The sequence below is a fragment of the Meriones unguiculatus genome, chromosome 1 (assembly GCF_030254825.1).
Source record: "Meriones unguiculatus strain TT.TT164.6M chromosome 1, Bangor_MerUng_6.1, whole genome shotgun sequence".
Taxonomy (NCBI): Eukaryota; Metazoa; Chordata; class Mammalia; order Rodentia; family Muridae; genus Meriones; species Meriones unguiculatus.
This window is the reverse complement of record NC_083349.1, coordinates 44964066-44979297: the sequence shown is the minus strand read 5'-3', so window position 1 is coordinate 44979297 and position 15232 is coordinate 44964066. Positions and strand designations below refer to the sequence as shown.

The window sequence follows — 15232 nt, the reverse complement described above, 5'->3', positions numbered from 1 at the left end:
TGCCCATACACTGTCTCTTGATAGCAGTGCGCACAAGTACTTAGTCATAGCCCTGGCAAGCAAAAGAATTGAATCAGCTGTAAGATTAGGTTCTCATTTGCCAGGCTGGCTCCTCAGGTTATCATTTTTGCTTGGTGAGTTTTCCCATTTGGAAAGTGGCAGCAGTGGCTCTAAGGTAGAGTAGGGGGCTGGCTTGCATGAGGTCTTCTCTCATCTGAAAGACTTGGCCACTGGCCTTCTCTCTGTATCTGGGGGTGTGGTCATGGGTCACAGATGGACTGTATTTGAGATCCTAGAATCTCTGGGAGGCCTGGGAAGTTCTACCTCAACTCTGTGGAGGTTTTGGTTGGATAAACGTTGCTTTCGATGGGCTTACTTGATTTTGGGATGAAAACTCTACCACTGTGGAAAAGGGGGAAAAAACAACAACAAAACACAACAGGGCTTTTCCGCAGTTGCTGCCAGCTTTTGGCTTCTCCAGAGAGGATTCCTGGTAGAGACAGTCATAAAGAACAAATAATGCTTGTAAATGAACGCACTGTTCTTGCTAGAATACTTCCCATAATTCTAAAGAAATACAATACAGGTAAGTTTTTTTCATGTTCTCATTGTAATTTATATTTACGAAAGCAAAGAAAAAGGATTAAAAACTGGAGGAAAAGCTTTCTCTTATCAGTGGCTTAGGCTTTTGTATCTCTCAAATTCTAGTCACTATAAAATCATCTACTTTCTTGCCCCTAAGTCATGGTTGGTATTTCCCCTCTTTTTTCACCTAGAGACCTTTGAATTATTTTTATTCATAAGTGAAAAAATGTATTACAGCTTTATTTCCTTTTATTAATAGTTCCTTCTTGCCCTTAACCACTCTCTGACTTTTTGGCATGCGGAGAGCTGTGAGCTCATGCTTAATCATGTATAAACAACCATCTAATTATATGGTTTTGAATTTTCATTCTGACCAACTAAACAGAAATGACACAGAAACGAGAAACCTGACAGCCCCCCTGTCTCGGGTACCTGGCCTTTCTCCCCCTCGCTCTCTCTTCATGTGTTCGGGAGCATGCATGTTTCAACTTACTGAAAAATCAGTTTGCATTTGCCAAGTCTCTGAGGTAAAAATTGTCCTTTTCAAGGCTACGTGTCAAAAAACAAGTCGGTCAGGCTGAATTATACGTCTTCTTTTCAGACTTCTTTCACGCTCCTTTCTTCCCTCCTGGGCGGAGGAGGCTTTACATTCCTCTCAGTGCTGGTGTCAGGTGACAGAAGGCCACTCAGGGCAGGTTTCCCAATCTTTGTCCCCTTGCCTTCACCTCTGAGGTACAGTGAGAACTATCACAGTTGTCCCTCCCACCCTCCCTTAACTCCCCTAACACAGTTTTGCAAGAAGATGGTGGGGCATTTTTGTGAAATAAAGATGTCGTCTCTGTTGAAATGGAAAGGAGAATAGTTGGCCGTTCCCTTTGCTTTCTCCTCACTAGATACTAGGATTCTGAACACAGAGCAAAAACTCTTTGCTGTTTTGGCAGTTTCAACATGGATTGTTCAGTGAGCTTGAGAGCAGAAGGGAGAGAATGAAAAGCTCCCACTGAAAGACAACAAAGACAACAGCAGATGACCTCCAGACAAAGCTATCTATAGTAGTTCGACTTGAAGAAGGGATGGAGGTGGGGAGTGAGGCAAGAGGTGAGACAAATATTCATACTAGAAAGTTCATTTATTGTAAGATGAATGGTTTTAGATCTTACATTCGCTATTGGTGAGTATAGTTGGCAATACGGTGATCTGTTGTCGTACAGTTGATATTTATCATGAGGATAGTTCAAACTTTTAACACACAGACATAGGTAAGCATATTCTCAAACGCTCAACTTTGCATTTGTGTGTGCTTCTGAAGGTAGGACTTCACTGTGAAGCCCAGGCTGCCCCGGAACTAGCATTGGGGAGATTGGCCTCAACCTAGCACTGTCTGCTTCCTCCTCAAGGGTTAGGATGACAAGCATATGCCACCACATCCAGCACAAATTACACATTCTGTACTTCAAATGTCGGTATTTCCCGCGTGTCAGTTACACTCTATTGAAGATAGACAACAAGAAAGAAATGTCTTCCTTTTATTATGAGCAGTTTTAAAAGTAGCACTGGCTGCTATCATACCAGTGAGGAAGTAAGGGCAGACACTTGTGAAATTTAGCCAAAGCAACATATTTCCTCACTAGTCCTTTAGCCTTAGAACATAATTTGATTTCTCAGATTTTTTTTTTCCTGAAACATTCATCTTTTTAAATGGTAAAATTTCATATACTTAGGTGAATTAGTTTGGAAGTAAAGAGACTCCAGCCTGAGAATTTACGGTTAGCAAGGTCCTGCTGAGGTTGCTGTCGAGTGGTTGAATGCCGGATTGTTGAATAGTTACATGCTGAATGTTGAACGTACTATTCCCATCCTCTTGTCCACCAGTGGGAGCTGTTCAGAGGCAGTGACTATAGGATAGTAATTTATCACAAACCGTGAATTTCTTTCAATATTCTCCACCCTTTCTGTTGCTACAAAAAAAAATAAATAAATAAAATAAAGTGAGGCTTTTTTCTGTAGTTTTGTTTTATTATGAAACATTTAAGAACAGAAGGAAACATATCCTGGGCGAAGCTTACCGATTTCTTACCTGCACCAGGGAGACAGAGTCCCTCTGACTGTCAAGTACACGATCTTTGGAGAGCTGGGGAAGAATTTCGTTTCTCTTCTTATTTACCCCGAAGGACATAGGTCTTAAATGTCTTTCATTGTCTTACTTGGTTTTTTTCTAAGAAGCCATGTAGTGTTAATGAGGTTAGACTGCCACCTGGCACCCCCTCCTGCTTTGGTTTCCAGCTTTGGTATTCAAATTCAGAGAAGTAACTAATACTCCTTTTTTTTTTAAAGTAATATTTCAGGGAGAACCTGGGCACAACTCATAGTTTGGAGGGTGGTTTCATGTTCCTTTGGTGGGCACTGCAGACTGTGCCTGCTAGGTGAGTGCTCAGCTCCGGAGCTTTTCTGCAGCACACTGCTTTAATAGTGTCCCCCCCCCCCCCACCCCCGAACTAAAATGTCTTATGTGCGCCCTGTGTTTTTCCCTGCATAAAAATGTGCAGCAGTTGCATGCAGTGCGTGTGGAGGCCAGGGGAGGCTGCTCTATCCCCTAGAACTGGAATTACACCATCACACGGAGCCGTGAGCCACCATATCTGTGCTGGGATTTGAAACGGGGGTCCTCGGGGAGAGGAATGTGCGTGTTCGTGTTTGCGGGCATGTGTCTGTGGAGGTCAGAGGTCAGTGTCCTTAATTGCTTTCTGCCTTACTTCTTTTTGAGTCTTTCATCGAACCTGACACTGATTTGACTAGACCAGCTTGAGCAGCAAGCTCTAGCCACCTTCCAGCCTCCTGCTCCTCAGCGATGGAATTACAGGATGCACCATTGTGCAGGGTTTTATGTGACTCCTGGGGATTGAACTCCGTTCTTCATGCTTTCGTGGCAAGCGGTTTACCAGTGAAGCCATCTCTACATGGGAAGAGTGTGTGCTGACTGTTGTGCACACTCCCTCTCTCCCTCCCCCACCTCCCTCTGTCCCTCCTATTCCAGACATTATTGGTGGGAGTTATTACAGGAAACAAGGCTGACTCAGCATGCACAAGGCGCTGGGTAATACAGTCACAGTCACAAATACTAACTCACCTCCAGTCATTTACAGAGATGCTTAGATTACTCTTTGTCTTCTGAGTTCACAAACAGAATCAGGAAGTACCTTACTGTGTGTAGGCTCCAGCCAGGTTGCCTGTGATATTTGAATCTTACTTCTGTATTTTGGTAGTTTGGTTAACATCATATAATTTTATAAGCAACATATTTTTTTTAACCAAAAGGTATTTATTTCAGGCTTTATACTGCTCTAATTTTAAATATATTTGTAGTTGACATGACTAATTATTTCAACTTACAGATGTGTTATCTCTCTCTCTCTCTCTAATGGTTCTTTAAATAAAACCCTACCTGCTCCCATTTCAACGATTGGTGGGCTGTTTAGTCTCAGTCATTGTTGATGGGGTACCTTGATATTTATCGAGGTTAAGCTTATACCCCACAGTCCTTGAACAGAACAGAAAACTCAGAGCTTCTTGGCTTTTTTGTCAGATTTCTCCTGAGATGCCCATTGACCCAGCCCTGTGCTCTCCCAGAATGCTTTGTAGGAGCTTGGATTCTCAGAATCTAAAGCCACTCCCCTATCATTCCTGCCTTCCTGTGGGAGCTGGCTCTTTGTCCCAGGGAGTACCATAGGGCTCTTCTAGGCTGTGGCTCGTTCTTTCTTATTTCTGCCTTTCTTCTCTGTCTTCCTTGGGAAGCAGTCTTGTCTTTGGGATGGCTTTGCATCTTCTGAGCACTTGGCATAATCCCAGTGAATTTAGGCTTCATTCAGAGCTAGAAGAGCAGAAAAAAAATCAAGTGCTGTCTCCTTTCAGCTCCTGATACATTAGCCTGAAACAAGCAGTAACTCAGTCCATGAACTTGAGCTACTATGGCTTTGGAGGTTGGAGGCAAGGGTCTATAGGTAGGAGGAGGAATCAGTTAATTTGTTTGATGAGACTTCTAGGAGTGAAGCAGAGTACTTTCCATCTCTCAGAATTGCAACGTGCCTAATTTTTGACAAAATGAATATAAAGTTCATAACCATTTGTGGATTGATGCTTCTGAACTATTTGACTAGGGGGCCATGTGAAAGGTTGTGGAAGAGCAAAACCGAATGGATAGAACAGGTCTTGCCTTTGAGGAATTACTGTTGGTAAACCGTTAAGTATTAAGGAGCTGTATTGATTACGAAAGATTGGTGGGGACCTGGCTTTCAAACCAGGTATTAGAAACGTAAAATATTCCAGTAATGTATACTAAATAAAAATATTTATAATGTTAACTACTTTCCCTTCATCTTGAGAGAAGGAGGGAGAGAGGGAGAGACAGACGAGACAGAGAGACAGAGCGAGAGAGTGAGATGCTACCTAAAATAATCCAGTAGTTGTGGAGATTGTTTGCAAGTAGAGACTTTACATTTTTTATTTATTCAGTTCTTCAAACAGCCTTATGAAGCTGGGAGGAGTTACCACTCTGTTTTCCAGATGATCAGCAAACGCGAGTTTCAGGACCTTTCCCATGGTCATGGTCATGCAGCTGTTGAGTCCTCTCTGGCTCTGCCTCCATCACTTCAGTGTCTTCTGGGCCACTTCCATCATTCTTTCTCAGCATGCTTCTCTCTCCTCAACTCTGGTCTTCACATCGTTCATCCTACCCTCTCTCCTCCAGCCACGGAGAGGCTCAGGTAGTCTCACCTTTCCTGCCAAGCATTACACAGATGTTTATTGTCTGTGTTCTTTCTGTTCTCAGCATTAAGTCAACATCACTCAAGATTGGATGTTGCTCACTTTCTTCTCTGTTAGTTTAAACTCCCTCCAGTCAGCCAGAAGATTTTTGCTTATCCCCATGGCCTGAGATTTTATTTCACAGCACAGTGTTAGGCCCACAGTAGGTCATGGCCTTTGGGGGACTAAGGCAGTTTTCTCCACCTAAAGTATGCTTCCACGCTGCTTCCTCTTTCTCTCTCTCTTTTTTTTCTTGTGTTTATGGAGATCTTTTTCTAAGTAATGGCACGTTCGTGTATTTCCACAGCTGAATCCAGCAGACAAGCCATGCTGAGAGCCCATGAAGCTGTAGGCAAGAGCTCCCAGGCTCATCTGTGAACCCAAGCTCCCTTCAAGTATCTAGCACAGCGGAGAAGGCGATAACTGACCGAGGAGCATAAATCACTGCATTGAGCCTGTGCTCATATTGCAGGTTTTTGAGAGTAATGATTTGCTTATTTAACAAATAACATTTGCTCTCTTCCCGTGGGATTGGTGGAAATTTTGTCAGGGGAAAAGCAGTAAAATGTGCTTACATTTCCTCTTTGGTTTTCAAGGCTAATTGTGGGTGAACTTTATTTAACACTCTTGCTGTACCCAAAGTCTCTGTGGAACAGGGAAGCTTCAGTTAACTTGGCAAATCATTACAAGGGAGAACAGGAGGGTCAGCAGAAGCCCTCTTGACTAATTAGCTGATAATTGATGTATAATGGCTGAGTGATGGGACTTTAAAATATAAACCCCAGGTACAGCGTTGACTCTAACTTCCATCTTTACGAGGTATCTGGGAGCTATGCATTCTTAATAACATCTTACCAGAAGCGCCCAGCAGTGTAGGAAGCAAGACGAGGGCTGGTGCCCACAAAGTGCCGTCATTAGGAGTACAGACAGGCATGGGATGGTTTTCAGTTTCTTAGGTATAAATGTGACTCCATTTAATGTAGGCATACAATAAAATGAGTAGGGCTGGCGATTCCATTCTTTGCGGGCAACATTCCTGGAACGCTGACTAAAGCTGGAAGCATGTTGGTGTAAAAATTATACCCCTGTGAAATAAACACCGGAGATTTCAGCTGAACTCTCCAAGGGCAAGCTAAAGCTAGTGTGTGTGGGGTGTATGATTTGGGGAACGCTCCAGGGGTTAGGATTTGACCTGATTGTCTGGTCACTTTGGGAAGGAGTCACAGGATAGACTTCATATGATGCACCCTGTCTTAAACTTGATCTTCAAAGTCTTAATACTTTAATTATAAAAATTCCCAAATTTACTCCTAACGAGCTTCTATCCCCACTGCTTTTTGAGCCAGTCTTGCCAGCATTATCTGGGAAGTGGGCTTAGAGCAGAGTCTAGGAATTCACATTTTTAATGAAGCAACCCCCGTGATGCCAACGGTATAGCCCAGCATGGACTCACTGATGTTCTGAAATGGCCAGCTTGAATATCATACTGTGTCGGCTTTCTGTTCCTATAACAAAATACTTAAGGTAATTCACTTACAAAGGGAGTGAAGGAGGTTGTTTCGGCTTGTGGTTTGAAACTATTCGGTACACTGTGGCTCCATTCCTCGTGGGTATGTGAGCAGGTTAACACTGGAGCATACCCCTTTGGAAGTGAAAAGGGAGAAAGAGTGACCCGGTGACCCGGACCCACAGTCCCCTTGAAGGGCACACTCTCAATGATCTAGTCTCCCACTGATCCCCTCTTTTATTGTTTGTGTCAGCTCCCAAATGTTCCAGGCTATTGGAACTTTTTTAGGAGTACAGACAAGCCATAGGATGGTTTTCAGTTTCTTAGGTATAGATGTGATTCCATTTAATGTAGGCATACAATAAAATGAGTAGGCCTGGGGGACATTCCCAGTGCCAACAGTGGCTGTGTCTTTTGGACTAAGTGAACTGACAGCCCCTGGACTCTGTTTCCTCCCTTGCTTTGTGCTAGAGGTGCCTGCTGCAGGCACCCCACTTCCCTCTATTTCCGTGACTGTGCTCCATTACTTCCTTTTCATCCATACATTTTTTTTCTTTCTTTATTGTTTTAGTTCATCCATGTCCATAGAATTAGAATGTTACTCTTGAGTGACTCCCCAAGAAGGAGCAGCCCCTAAAAATTCAGTCTCCCCAACAAATGTATTTTACATGCCTTTCGTTTCTGAGACACATTCATTGTGTACATTGTAAGAAACCTTGTAATAAAAATATGTGGCCTTCGTTTTATTAAGATATTTTAAAGTCGTTTGGCCAGAAACCTTTTACTTTTCCCCTTACCACTTAAGTGACACACCCTTGGAAGTCCTGAGGAACTCTGAGAAACGCCCGTGGGTTAGTCTTTGTCAGGGAATTTTCTATAACATAGTAACTGCTCTCTTTCTTCTTCACACTCCGGTCTATGATTTAGCTTCATATTCAGTCCTGCGCAGCACATTAACCTTATCTGATGGCTCATAGGTACATCCGTCTGATGTCTGCAGATTGCCTGCTCTGAGGTGACAGGAGGCTGCATCCAGTGTTTCTTATCTCCCGTGGGTTGTGTGAAGCTCTGAGCACCTGCTAATGCTTCCCTTCTGATTGCTATTCTTTGACATTTCCAGCCATTCATCCAGTTTTTCTGTTTGTCATAGTGATGTGCTGTGCACTCATGTGCATTCCCTTCATGGTCAGTGTTGTGTTTCGGCAGGGAGACGTCGCAGACCTGTTAAAATAATCCCCAGTAAGCCTAGGATGTCTGTCGTGCTAGAGTTGGTTGTTCCCAGTTCTGGGAAGGGCTGCGAGTGAAGGGGCGGTGGGGCCCGTGACCTGGATCTGTTGGCCACTCTGGCTTAGCTATGCATGGAGCCGCCGGAGAAGCCAGTCATTGTCCTCGGTGAAAAGCTTCAGGGCCCTCCCAGGCACCTCATGATCACCCCCCTTGAGAGAAGAGAGGGGAACCGATACGATAGAGCGCCTTGCCCCAAGCTGTGCTCTGTGTCATGGATGAACACCCATGTTTCATTAAGAGACAGGAATTTGTGGGATAAAGGTAGATTTATTTCAGCATTTGCTCTGAGACTTTATTAAAATAGCTGTATTTTCATGGTTTCTCTTAAGAACAGATGGGGGCAATGTATGATAAATCATATTGCTTTTAGAATTAGAACATACATATTCATGTTTGGAGAACTTAGACACGTGGAAGGAAACACATTTCGCTGTTCGAGTCGAGTGTCTTAAAAGAATGGCGCCGCAATGGGGCAGACATGAACATAGCACGGTTTTTATGTGCTTCTACATGGTTTGACTTTAATGCATATTATTTTAAATGTAAATAAATGTGATCCGACAAGATGTTGCTAGTACATTGTAACCAGTGCTTCGATGCGTACTAAGTTAATAAATCCAAGGCCTAAGAATATATAATCCTAAACAAAGTCTGGAACCTATGAGGGTTGTCACAGTATATAGAATATTTATTTCTTCTCAGAATCCCCTTTTGTATTGATGGTGGGTAGTTTGTAAGGGCAGATCTTTGAGTGACATCCCAGTACACTTTCTGCCTGGGCCCCAGAACCAGATCCCCTTGCCCACGTGGTCTGGGGCATCCTTATTGCTGCATTCCTACCTTATAAGGCTTTGCCCTGTGCAGACATCTCTGTCCTTCTGGCTCAGTTTGTTGCCACAGGAGAGCAAGAACCATTTCTTTCTTTCTTTCTTTTTTCTTTTTTTCTTTTTTTTTTAAGAACCATTTTGTGAGCCATCCTTTGCACTTAGTCTTGCTTCTACATTACAGAAAGACTGGGAAGTTACTTTGTTAGAAAATGAGGCATTAACAAGGGGTGCACAGTGCCTTTTGGGGTATGTAAATGATCATCTCTGCCATTACGGTTCACTTTGTAGGACTTGAAAATTGTTCTGTAGCACAGTGACGATGGTCATAGCACAAAGTCTTGACTGGGCAGACACTGTGCACGTTGGTTCTCAGTCATCCTTGGAGCTACCTTGCAGAAGAATCTGAACTGGAACACTCACCTGCTAAATGTTCCATCCATAGGATGTCTGGAGAGAACAGCCACTTTCTCCAGGTGAACTCAAGACATTTCCCACAGCCTTTGAGTTTTGCTTGCTTTTGAGAGTGATGTAAGTCTTTGTTTAGGGAGTGAAGAGATAGTTCAGTGGCTGAGAGCACACTGGCTGCTCTTCCAGAGATCCTGGGTTCTGATTCTCATGTCCCTATTTGGTGGCTGATGACCAAGTATGACTCCAGTTCTAGGGGATGAGAGCCCTGTTCTGGCCTCTGGATACTACAAGCTCGTGGTACACACACATACCTGCAGACAAAACACCCAATGTATTAAAAAAAAAAACTAAAAAAGTTTTTAAAAGGATTTTCATTTTTGTTTTGTTACATATATTGGGCTTCTTTCTGGATTGGTTTAAGGAAACCATGCAGTGCAGGGTATTTAAATGCTTGGAACTAGAAACAGTGGTAAAAATTTGAATTTCAGAGGTGCAAAAGTGTTCCTTCTGAATGATGTAGATTGGCTCTTAACTCTGCCTCAGTTTTGTGATCCTCAGGAACAAGCAGAACTAGACTTGCAAAAACTTTGTACAGTGAAAGGCTTACTGAGAAGGTCAAGAAAACTATTTCCGGGAGCAGTGAGCTGATGGCTCTTGCTGTCATGCTTGAAAACCTGAGTTAGATTCCCCAGAGGGAAGGAGAGAACTGCCTCTTGCAGGTTGTTCCTGATTTCCTCATCAGCACCATGTCATGAACACGGTACATAGGCATACAGCTGCACATGCGCACTGAAGAAATAAACAGATACTAATGAGAGTACTTTTTTTGCAGACTTTTGAAAACAATTTTTTTTTTTATCAGATGTGGAGAATTTTGAGTTTTTTTTTTTTTTGTGTGTGTGTGTGTGTCTACCGTATTGTTTTGTTGTTGTAAAATACACTTGAGGTTTATCGCTTGTGATCAGCGCCTTAGTCTGGGTCAGACTCTTCCTGAATCAGTGAGCAGACTGGGGAGGTGAGTGAAGAGTGGTGTAAAGGTGGAGGGATGGGTCAGCTGTGAACGTGTGTGCGTGCGTGTGTATCTGTGTCCCATGCACTATGGGGTGTGAGCGTTAGTCCTGGGTAATTAAGGGAAAAATTCTAGAAGTAATGTAGAATGGTACTGAAGATGTGTTTGTTTGTCCTTCCCTTCCTTCCATCCCTTCCTCCCTTCCTTCTTTCTTCTTTTCCTCTCCTCCCTCCCTCCCTTACTTTTTTAATGAAAAACATTTTTATATAATGTCTTGATCCTGCTTTTCCCTGACCTTATTTCCTCTCCACTTCCCACCCACACTACTTCATGCCCCTTCTCTTTGTAAAAACAAACAAGAATCCCCTCCCACACACAAAAAAAATTTCACAAAACCGGAAACTAAAATATACAAGCAAAAGACCAATAAGATTTTTAAAAAGTCCAAACAAAGCAAAATGAGGCAAAAGGCCTAAAACTTAGGCCAGCTACTCCTGGGCACGAGGCCTGCCCTAAAGTGTGGTTATTTTACCCAGTGAGACTCCTTTGGAGAAAACTCAGTTTTTCCTTTTCCGGTGGGCATCAGTTACAGATTGTTCCTTGGCTAGGGTTGGGAGCCCAAGAGGAAAGGGGCTTCTTTAATACCATCTAGTGCATTTGTTTATGTATGTGTTATGTGTATGTGGACATGTATGTGCGTGAATATGAATGTCAGAGGAAAACTGGGTTTTTTTTCATCAAAATTTATCAATTTTTTTTCTTTTGAAAAAGTCTCTGACCAGCCTGAACCTGTTTGTGTATGTTAAGATGGCTGCCTAATAAGCCCAGCAGTTTGCTTACCTTCATGTCCCTGTTCTGGAATTACCGTGGGCCCTGGCATTTTTTCACGTGGGTCCTGGTGGTTGAACTCTTGTCCTCGTGTTTACAAGACAGACACTTTACCCACTGAGCTATCATGCGACTCAAAATTCAGCTAACTTTCTTAAAAGCGCTTAGTAAGTGCCACATGCTGACTGTATCACACATGCTAGCTCTTTCAGCCCGCGTCAGAGCTGTACAGTTCTCCTAGCGTTAAACTCAGTTCAGAGCCAGGAAACTGAGCCAAAGGGTGCTTAGGTAATGTGGGAAGATTATGAAGGAAGAGGTCGTTGGGGCTCTGATGCGAAGGTGTGCTCCTGACTCTTGTGATTTGAGCATGCTAGCCTTCCCTTCTTTTCTTCCTTTCAACTTTTACGTCAAGCTTCAGGGCTCTGGGGTCCAGTGACAGCTAATGTATTCTTGGAGACCACTGGAGTGTGGCTCAAAACCTTTCTTTATGTGACGTGATCCTGGATTAGAAAGCAGTTACTCTGTGTGTGTTACTGGCAATATGTGTGCATAGTATTTTCTTTATTAGTATCACACCCTCGCTGAATGCCTTGAATGTTATGATTATATTATGGTTATACATTTAGGATTTAGAAACGTGAAATCTGTGACTTATTCTTAATGGACCCAAAATTGGTATGAACAGACTCTTAAGTTCCTATGTTAGATGAAGAAATGGTAAAATTTGGGGATTATTTTTGTTTTTCAGTAATTGTTTCTTTAGGTCTTTAGTGTTTCAGAGTAAGATGGGGCATAGAGAACCCGGATGCGTAAATGTGGTGTCATGCACCTTAGTATTAACCAGTTGACATGAGGGCAATCCACGAGTCAGGTGACATAACTGTTCCTATTTTAGAAGAGGATGCTAGAGCAGAGACATTGTAAGGATACTCTGCCTAGTGCCACAGAGGTTGGTGAAGGTAGGGGCCAGGACGTGAACTTACCCAGTCTTAGACTTTTTTGCCTTGAAATACCCTGTGTGTGATTTGGGCTGACCCATTTAGAAGTCGATCTTCCATGGTGACCTTTGGCCTGGTAAAAATATTCCATGATCTGCCTCGAGGCAGGAGTTACCTCTCTTGTAAAAACAAGGCTGTGGCCTCATTTTCACCACTGTCTTTATGGGCTACCTAGCATGTGGTTAGCATCCAATAAGTGCCAGTTGATAACGAGTAGGAAGTTTTGATTATGTTAGAACTGCCCCCTCATCTGTATTCATTTTTGTTATCGTCTGCATCAATGTGAATTTTAAGAGAACCAGTGAGTAAACATAAGGCATTAGGGAAGGTGGAACCTCTCAGTGGTAAGGACAACCTTATCAAACTTGGCTTCCAGAGAAGAACATTCTCAAGTAACGAAGACACCCATGAAAATCATGCTGCTTCGAAAATGACCACTCAGTTTAGAAACTCAAAGATGCAAAAAAGGGCTTCCCACCGATACATGGTGATGTTGGCTAGAACCTGTGTGGTGCTCAGAATGCCATCCTCTCAGATCTTTATTTGAGCAGTAAACACATTTTTTTTTTAAACACACACCATGTTGTCTCTAAAAATAAGCGATATTTCAAAAAGAAAACTGGTGCCCAAGTAGTTGGCACATCTGGTCGTCAGAAAAGCTATATGGTTTGTTTTTAATGGAACAACAAGCCAGGGAACATTCAAACTTGGCCAGTTGCAAACTTCTATCTGTGATGACACCTGGTTTAAAAAAATATTTTGGCTCTAGGCTCAAAACAGAAAGAACATTGGAAATGGGCAGAGAATTAAACATCATTTACTATCTTGTTCTGCACACGGAAATGTGAAGAACTTTTCCTCTTTAATAAAGTGGGACAGAAAAGCAAGGACAGGTGAGAAACAATAACATTTTCGACAATGGCTGCTGGCATCCTTGGTGCCAACTGCGTATGTGTTGTTAGCATCAGGCACAAAGCCACCTTATGAGGCAGCATCGATGTCTGATAAAAATACCGACTACAAATATTAACAAAGTCGCCCAGGTCACACAATGAGTCTTGACCCCAGGCAGGCTTCCAAGAGAGTCCGTCCACACTCCTACTCCAAGGAGCTCGGAGGTGATGATTATGTCTGCTATTCTGGGGGGCGGGGGAAGATTAAAATGCTTTGTTAGTGGCTTGTGGTACAACTATTCTTCACTTCTTTTTGTGAGATATAGGTGATGTCATTTTCTAGAACATTCTCCTAGCTTTATACGGATGTTTCACGTTTCTGAGAAATGCACGGTTGGGTACCACAGTGGTCATGTCTGTGTGGTTAGAGGAAGTTTCATGTGTTTGGAGTAGGGATGGTGTAGTGCACAGTGCAGAGGGTGCTGGGCAGAGAAGGATTGGAGTGTCTGTTGCAGAACCAGAAAACAGTGTGGATGTCAGAGTCTAGGCCGGGGTTCTAAGAGAAAGACGTGGTCAGTGCAGTGTTGTGGCCCAGGAGAACATGTTTCTCCCATCAGCTTCACCTTCAATTCAGCTTGGCTTGAAGAAGCATTAAAGGATTTACTCAGTTTTATTTTTATTTAAAAGAGTCCCGTGTTTCACAAAAGACAGTCAGGATTTCCATAAAAATAGTTGGATAATATTTAATATTCATTGTAACCACTTTTAATTTTCATGCTTTCATGCCTTCACGGCTTTATAATAGGATGGGTTCCAAGGAAGCAGAGATACAGTCAATGAGGGCTGCATTCTTTAAAAACAATAGAAGCACAAAAATGAGAGGATAGTGGGCATGTTATAGATTCATTCCCTGAAGTGTGTGTGTGTGTGTGTGTGTGTGTGTGTGTGTGTGTGTGTGTGTGTGAACACACATGTATTTACACACAGGATTTTAGACTTGACAAAAAATACTTTGTTACTGAGCTGTGTTTTTTGTGTATTCGATTACTGATAGAGTGACTAATGTCTTTGTTTTAGAGGGAGATAGATATAAATAGTTTTACTGAGGGTAAAACAGAGATAAAGTGACAATTCATTATATGAGTGTATGGTATTTTATTTGACTGAATGCTTGACATCTGATGTTACTTTTAATAGAAACATATAGTAGCCATGGAAGCTGAGGAGATGACTCGGGTTATTATATCCTGGGTAAGACCATGCACCATTATATTGCCTTTTCCAAGGTTACATGCAAATTCCAAGAGTATATGCAAATATACATGGATAAGAATTTTCAGAGATAACTTAGTTTATCATTATTGCTTAAAGACCATACCCACCACTCTTGGTTGAAGACAAAACCCTTGAGGGTCCAGTGTCACATGAGTCAGAAAAAATGGGGTATCTCCAACTGGTCTTGGAAGACAGATAATGGATCAGAAATCTGGTTCAGGGGGAAGAGATAGGTGAACTTGTACACCTGAAAAGGAGAGCTGAGAAATTTCTTTAGGAGCCAGCGATCTTGGAAGATCTTCAAGAGAGCACCTGGAGCCCAGACTAAAGCATGCGGGTGCTGTGAAAATACACCGAGGAGCCTGGGTTCCAGCAGATGTGAATGCCCTGTGTGGCCTTCTGCAGGTCATGTGTTCCTGTGCACAGGCCCGGAGTGAATCAGGTCAACCAGCCCTGTCAAGTGGCAGGGCTGTGACCCCCCCAACTTGGTTGAGGTGTGGCTTTACTTACTGCAATATGGCAATAGCCCCCAGGTCTGCTTTGTCTCTCGGGGCTCTTAGAAGAAAATAGAATCAAACTGATGTCAAGTAACACAGCCCTTGGCTGTTTGGTTTAATTTGGGGAAGAAAACAGAGTGGGAAACTTTGCTTTCTAGGGCTAAAGAGAGTTACAGTGACAAATTCTACTTACTTTGGTCCCAGGTAGAGTTTGACAAAGTCAGAATCTAGTAACAAATTTATTTTTTGGATGTGGGAATAGAATATCAGCCTTTGAGACTTTAATAGGTAGTTGGCAGACATGTTTGAAAAAGTACA

At 42.7% G+C, this 15232-nt stretch overlaps 1 protein-coding gene across 2 annotated transcripts in view; it reads left to right on the top strand.

Moving 5' to 3' along the window:
• Glis3 (GLIS family zinc finger 3) overlaps window positions 1-15232 on the top strand; it is a 422140-nt gene that overhangs the window by 120500 nt on the left and 286408 nt on the right. The window lies entirely within an intron of this gene.